At 37.6% G+C, this 7,868-nt stretch overlaps 1 protein-coding gene across 1 annotated transcript in view; it reads left to right on the plus strand.

Annotated features, from left to right (window-relative positions):
• The first annotated feature begins 798 nt into the window (after positions 1-798).
• Positions 799-7,868, plus strand: part of paqr7b (progestin and adipoQ receptor family member VII, b) — an 18,786-nt gene continuing 11,716 nt past the window's right edge. Inside the window, exon 1 of the mRNA XM_024289802.2 lies at positions 799-809. The gene's annotated coding sequence lies outside the window, so the exon portion shown is untranslated. The remainder of the gene's footprint in view (positions 810-7,868) is intronic.

Here is a 7,868-nt window from a genome sequence, read left to right on the forward strand (position 1 = left end):
AACACAAACATAAATGTAAAAAGTCTATGATTAAATGTAATTCTCTTAGTTATCTTTATATCAGTCTTCTCCTCACCTTTGGGTTTGTGGTGTAACAAAAGTTAACATTTTTATGTGTTTTTCAGATTCCAAGTCAAACATTTGACATCCCTGATTTAAACAGAATCTGGTTAGAATGAGACGTTAGTGAACTTACACACAACAGGAGCGTGGAAAGACTCGTGTCCTCCAACAGCACAGGAAACACTTTCACCGGTGTTCAAGTAATCTGAGTACTTTTGTTGTCCTTGACCCGTGATTATTTCTCCATTTTTGTACCACACATAGGAAGAAGGAGGAAGAACACAACGGCTGGAACACAACATCTCAAACCATCTACTTCCTGAGTACCAAGACTTTGTTTGAATCAGCACTTGGAGATCTGGAAAAGCTGAGAAAATCAGAAATATTAAACTCTAATTTTGGATAACATGACAAACAAAAAAAACTTTTTCTTTTTTTCCAAACAGAATTCAGAAATGAAAAAAGTAAAATAAAATAACGGGTAAATCTTTAACTTTTATCCACTAAATGAGTTCATTCAAATGTGATGCTGCAAGTCTCAGAATACTTGGACAGAAGCATGGCTGTAATGGTTACCAAGGTTACCATAGTGCAGAGTCTCCTCTGTTCTAAACAATTTCTATGTTTAAATGAACAACTCATGAGTATAATACAGATTTCCCGTCTAAGTCAGTTCTCTGACTCGTGTTAGCGTTGCTTCATCTCCAAGTCCTTCAGCTTCATCCAGCCTCACTGACCAGCTACAGGTAGAGGTGGGAAAGGGGGTTAAAGAGTTAGTTCAGGTGAACCAGGTCATCTCTAACAGCTTTCACCAATCAGCTTCTCTTCCAGCATAAAAACTCTTCCAACCTGCTGATCCAGCATCGACTGAGCTGGACTGCCCCCTAGTGGCTGTTATTGGTGCAGCATCTCGTCAGATCTAAAGATGGGTCAGGCTGCTTCAGAATGTGGTTTGGACTGTTCTCTGCAGTATTGTTGGACTGAAGGTTATGTCTTCCTAAAACGATGAGTTTGGGTCAACAAAGGTTCTTCTGGAGCGTGTTCAAGCAAAACTTATTTTCTCTTTAAAAGAGTTTTAGTTTTCATCCACAGACCAGGATTATTGTTTACCCACAGAAGTTTCTGGAAGTTTTTTGGGGATCATTTAGGATTAAATTATAGAGAAGATCAAGGGATCCTGTTGTGCCTTAAAACCCAAAATACTGCATCCAAGATTTCTTAACTGTTTTCTGAATATTTGATGAATGATTTAATCTAATGTTTAGAATAAACATGTGACATATATCTATATTATGATCAATCTACAGTTAGTTTGTGGATAAAAAATGGGCTCAAATTTCAAGTAGATTATTCAGTATAAAAAACACAAATTACAGTCTTCCAAATACAAATTGTGATTAACAGTATTTCGTTAGAAAATTTGTATTGAAAATACAATTACTTTTTCTAAATTGAAGGATTATATTTAATTTTTCTTTATGCTTCGCAAGCTTTTAAACTAATGAGGAAAAGTTAACAGCATAAGTCACCTAACGGTGCATTCACACTGAACGTGATCCGCTCGGCGAAGGCGGACAGTTTTAATGTTAAATCAATGATACAGATGAAAAGTGATGCGATCTGAAGTCCCGCGGTTTGAGTGATGGGCGGGACTTGCTCACGGGATATTATTCATAACCTGAGTTCAAAGTGGCTGATAAGAAGATTCTGATGACCCAACACTCTAGCAGCATTTAAATATATCATTTACACACAAATCTTTGAGACATAAAAGAGTCTCATCTCACATTTGTGTGTAAATGTGGTTTTGTGTTTGTGCGTAACAAACAATTCATGAAGAATTTTTCAAGTTTCAAGCTGTTGTAATTTTAAGCCGTGTAAATTGTAATTTTTTTAATTCATAATTTTTGTACTTAAGCACAAAATATATTGCATGAGTTACAAATCAAGAATCACACACACAAACATCAAGGTGAGTCTATTTTCTCTCCATATTGTTCAGCTGTTGCATCAACTTGAACGTCGCAGGTTCCCCAAATGTTGCTGTCCTGCACCTAAAAGCAGGACAGCATCTCTGTGAGGTTTGTGCAGCTCTCATATGAACCACTAACACCCGCTCAGTCTGCTGTCAATGACCACTCACACTGTTATAGTTATTCTTCATTTGATTCCAGACTTTAAAATGTTAACCAAGTCATTTGATAATTACAGGTAACACAAATTCCATCTTAAAATGAAGCTCTGCAGCAGGAAATCAGTCTGTTTGAAAGTGTGTTTATGGAATCAGTTAATAGTTAAAAAGTCATGTTTATGTCATGTTTTATATAAATAAATAAAAACATTTACCTGTTACAGTCAGAGTGACTCCAGGTGAACCAGTGTAACTCCCACCATGTTGGTTCGTCTCAATCCTGAACTTGTACTCAGCTGAATCCCTCAGCTTCAGATCAGAGATCCTCAGTAAACAGTTGTTTCCAGAAAAGTGATATGTGATTCTGTCTGCATAGTCAGGATCTTCTCTGAGGTCCAGTTCTTTGTTGTTCTTCCATTTAGTAAACCAGAATGTTCTCTGAACAACAGTTTTCTTGTCTCCTATCCTGGGTGGGTATGAGTAGGTACAGGGTATTTCCACTGTGGATCCTTCTAAAGCACAGATCTGTGTAGAGGAGTATTCCACTCTCCATGTTTGACTGTGAATCCCTGAAAACATCAGAAACCAGAATCACTGAAGCAGAAAGAAAACATTGGAAACATTTTAGTTTCACTGCAGTTGATGCTGCAAATGTTCTGATTGATTGAAGACTGGAAAGTGTCTGTGGTTTTACTCTGAAACTGATTAATGACGTTAACACAACTTGTTTTCTCCTTTTTATTTAACGTCATTTGAATCTAAATAAAGCATCAGTGAACAATCTGGGTTCATCAAAGTGCTAAACATTGAGAAAAAAATCATGAAATGAATGATGAATGTCACAGAGCAGGACAGTGGTAGCTTGGTGGTTTGTGACAAAGAAGTATCTACACCAACCTGGTTGGTTCAGACACTCAGCATCTTTAGCTGCAATTGAATGCTTTCTCCAAATCCATAAAATACACATGGACTGGATGAGTGAACTCCCAAAAGCCCTCCAACACCCTAAAGAGGGTGTAGAGCTGTAGAACTGCACTGTTGTTCTTGGATCTGAGGTTCCACCATCGGACAAACTGTCCTCTCTGGTCTCCTGACATAGACTTTCCCAGGAAGGCTGAGGAGTGTCATTTGTTGGAACTAAACCTCTGGTCCCCCTTCTTGAAAAGGGCAACCACTACCCGAGTCTGCCCGTCCAATAGTACTGTCCCTGACTGTCATGTGATACAGCGACCTGTCAGCCAAGACACTCCCACAGCATCCGGAGAGTTGAGATTCTCAGGACAAACTTCATCCACTCCTGAAGCATTTCCATTGAGGAACTCTTCATCTACCTCAGTGACTTCAGATCGAGTAATATACAACCCCACCTCAAAGTCCTCAACCTCTGCTACCTCAACAGAAGAAGTTTCATTGGGATGGAAGAGATCCTCAATGTTTTCCTTCCACCACCTGTCCATGTCCCAGTTGAATGGACTCCATGCACTGAGCTTTGTTACGTATTTACAGTTTAAAATAAGACCGCTTGTTGACTTCCAGTTGGGGCTAACTGTATACATCGACTTAGCAAATCCCAGTCCACTACTCTTGATATTGTCTAATTTGCGTTATTTCTGACATTGTATGTTAGTTTGTCATTATGTGTATACACAATAACATCCAAAAAGGCAAAGTTCGCCTTCCTGAAATACCAAACTCTGAGAATTCACAAAACACGACCATGTACTGCATGATCAAATGACTTCGATAAATGAATCATAGCTGTTAGAACATTTAAAACCTGTTCAACAGAACTTTGAGCATTTAAACAAACTTTGAAGTGACATTTAGAATACCAGTTCTTCTCTCAGCTGATCCCTTACCAAAAATAAGTACTCCAAGTATATGTTTAAAAGTATAGTTAAATATACGAAAGTATATACCAAGTATACTTAAAAGGTTTACTGGACGTTTACTAACAAGTATACTTCTTGGTACTAAATTGCCCCACTTTTAGTTCATGAAAAGTACACTTTGAGGTATACTTTAAGTAAACTTTCTGGTATACTGTTAGTATACTTTAAGTTTATGAAAGTATACTCAAAATAACCTCTATTGTATACTGTTAGTTCACTGGTAATAAACTTCAAGTGTCATGGGTGGTGGTGGTTGTTTGTGGTGGTGGTGAAGGACCCATATGCAGGAGACCAGAGTTTGTGGCAGAAATGTAAACATTTACAACATAAACTTAAGCATGACAAAACCATGCTAGAACAAACCCGTGATATAGCAGAACTGAGCAGCGGCCCATTTCAAGAAGCAGGTTTTGTTGGAACTCTGAGTTCATGAACTCCAAATTCAGTAAAACTCTGAGTTTTCGGTTTCAGAAATGGAGATAACTTAAACCTGTGAAAGTGGGCGAAACGAAACCAGTTTCAAGAAGCTGGTTAAGCTGAACTCAGAATCAATTACTATGGCAACTGAGTCTGTGAACAAAGCCTGGTCTGGAGCAGGTTTCCACCACACAGAAAGCAAAATACCAAGTCCATTCATAGAGGATCATGTAGACGAGGGGGCTGGATTAATCCAGAAGGAATGTTTTTTTATGTCGGGGGAGGATTTGGAGGATGTGAGTCGATTGACTGCAGTTTCCCAATTCATTTTTATTTGAGCGATATTATAAATAGTGAGTTTTTCCAGGGACTCGCTATTTATAATACAGAGTTTTCTTTTCCTCATTTTAAACCTTTAACAACGGAAATTGTTAAATTTCAAACACTGGAAATATCCAAGGAATACATCTACTCCACTTTTAGTCCTTAGTAAAAAATACTTAAAGTCAGTGACAAATTACATTATTCAGGAAACTTACCTTGGGTATTGTGCATGTATCAAGGTTTGTTGTGTTTTGATGGAGGAACTGTCTAAATCTACCAACCCTTTATGTAAAGATTCACAAATAGATATGAGTACTTTCATATATGAGGTTAAAAAGACTGGAAACTTGAGTGGAGTTTGGGCTGATATGATGCAAATGAGATGTGTTCTAATTGAAACATGGGGTAAACTGTACATTACACCTTTGCCAAATCCATACAAACGGGACTAAAATACCTGTCAATGACTGTAGCATTTCAGAAGTGTATCCCCCCCTATCCTGAATGTTTTACTGATATTTACTGATTTTTCTGAAAGTCATGGGTCCCTGGGTAAAGTCTCACATGTTATAAACATAAATGTTATTTTAAGTATACTTTCATAAAATTAAAGTAAACCAGCAGTATACCAGAAAGGTTAGTTACAATAAACTTAAAGTTTACTGCCAGTAAACTAGTAATAAACCAGAAAGTAGTTTACTTAAAGCATACTTCTAAGCATACTTTTTATAAACTAAAACTGGGCCATTTTAGTACCAAGAAGTACACTTGTTAGTAAACTTCCAGGATACGTTTTTTAGTATACTTGGTATTTCCTTTTTAATACTTAAGTATACTTTTAAACATATACTTGAAGTACACTTATTTTTTGGTAATGACTTCTTCCTAAAAACCCCTTAAGATAGATTACTGATTATATCTTCCATGAAGAACATTAAAAAATTATACAGCTACTGTCAAAATTGAAAAGTAATACTTGTACACCAATGGATACACTAAAATATATCTTGATCAAAAGTTTAAGTGCAGGCTAAATTCATTTAGACTTGTAGTATTATTCTAAGTCTAAACAAAATATACTTAACATTAACTTGGAGTTTTTTCTAATAAGTACATAAAAGTATACTAAAAGTATACAATCTTAAGTTTAGTTTAAAAAAAGGATACTTAAAGGGGCCATACCTTCATTTTCTTAAGCCTTTCAGAGTAAACTATATCCATATATATGATCATATATTACATTGGGAACACTAAAAAAGCCAAATTATTTATGAAATATGAGTTATTTTTCTGGCCCGTTTTAATACCCGTAAAACGACTCCGTTTCTGAGGCTCCGCTTTTCGCTCCTTGTCGGTCCCGCCCATTTCACGATATCATCTTTGAGCCCGCCTCCTCAACGTAACAAAACTATAAACAAAACCACGTGACTAAAGATCTCTTCAGTCAGAAGGAAGATGGATGCACTGCGGTCTGAAAAATCTTGCCTTCTTGGTTCAGTTGTTCCGCTCTCGGTTCGTTTCGTATTCAGACTGAGGAATTTCAGAGCGAACCGAAGTTCTGTTCGATTGGAAACGAAGTGAGACTACATTGAAAAATGAGTCAGAGAGCGGTTCCTGATACAGGATGGTAGTTATCTCCTGCCACAGCTCCGCGGAGAGGGTGGGCGTGTTTTCGTTGTAGTCTGGTGGCGGAACTTGCAGCAGAGACTCTTCCTGGATTGAGCTGTTGGCATCGATCTTACGTCAGCAGTTTTCACCCACTCGTTTTCGTGGGTATGGGAGGGGCTGCTGCAGACAGTGCAGGTTTTTAGAGGATTACTCTTAAATGCATGAATGGATCAAATTGCCAATTTGGGGTTCTTTATAGTGAGGAATGATCGGTAGAATGCATTTAAAACCTCAAAAAGTAGAATTTTCATGATAGGGCCACTTTAAGATAAACTCGAGCATACTTATTTTTGGTAAGGGAAACTCTAACTTCCTTTTGATCTTTTAAGCTGCAGCAAAGTGTGAAAATGACTAATGAAGACATCAAAGAGGACACATTCTAACTAAAGAAATCCAGAAACGATGTTCTGGAAGGAGTTAGTCCAGTCTAGATCAGAAACATTTTTAAGTTTTCTAGAACTTTAAACGTTATCAGAGCTACAAACTGTATTTTTTAACATAAGAAAATATTCCGACTGCTCATTTAAGCGTTTCTTTGCCTTTTTCTACTTTCATTTTTAGGATTTTGTTGCAAAGCCTTGTTGTGGAACTTTTGTTAAATTTCTATTTCACGAAAAATACCTGAACAGAGGAACATCTTCTGAAACACTTTGGGAAAAAACATTCCAGGTGTTGGATAACAAACACAAAGACCACAGACATACGATACCTGTCAGACATAGAAGAAGGACGACAAATGCTGTCACTGCTGCCGTCAAAGTCATGCTGCCCCTCAGCTCTGTTGTATCACTCATGAAGGTCCGGGTGTTTGAGGCTAACAGAGTAAAATAACGCTTTTTAAGAACTAAAGGACGCAGCTTCCGTTTGTTCTCTTCTGTGGTTTAAACTTTTTCTTGTCAGTAAAGTCGGTTATTTAAAGGGGCCATACCATGAACATTCTACTTTTTGAGGTTTTAAATGCATTTTACTATTCATTCCTCACTATAAAGAACCTCAAAGCGCTATTTTGATCCGTTCATGCATTTAAGAGTAATCCTCTTAAAACCTGCGCTGTTTGCAACAGCCCCTCCCACACCCACGAAATCGAGCGGGTGGAAACGTTCAAAAAAGTTTCAAAGGTCCTGGAACCAGCCCTGCTTCTGGTGTTTTCCCAGAACCACTGAAAACAGCTGTAATCAAACCTCTCCTAAAAAAGGACAGTCTAGACAAAACTCAAATGAACAACTACAGACCGATATCAAACCTGACATTTTAAGTAAGATCATTGAAAAAGCCGTTTTCCATAGGTTAAATGAATTCCTGATAAAAAACAACTGCTATGATGTCTTCCAGTCCGGCTTCAGACAGAACCACAGCACTGAAACGGCTCTGAC

Source organism: Oryzias melastigma, linkage group LG1 (genome assembly GCF_002922805.2).
Source record: "Oryzias melastigma strain HK-1 linkage group LG1, ASM292280v2, whole genome shotgun sequence".
NCBI lineage: Eukaryota > Metazoa > Chordata > Actinopteri > Beloniformes > Adrianichthyidae > Oryzias > Oryzias melastigma.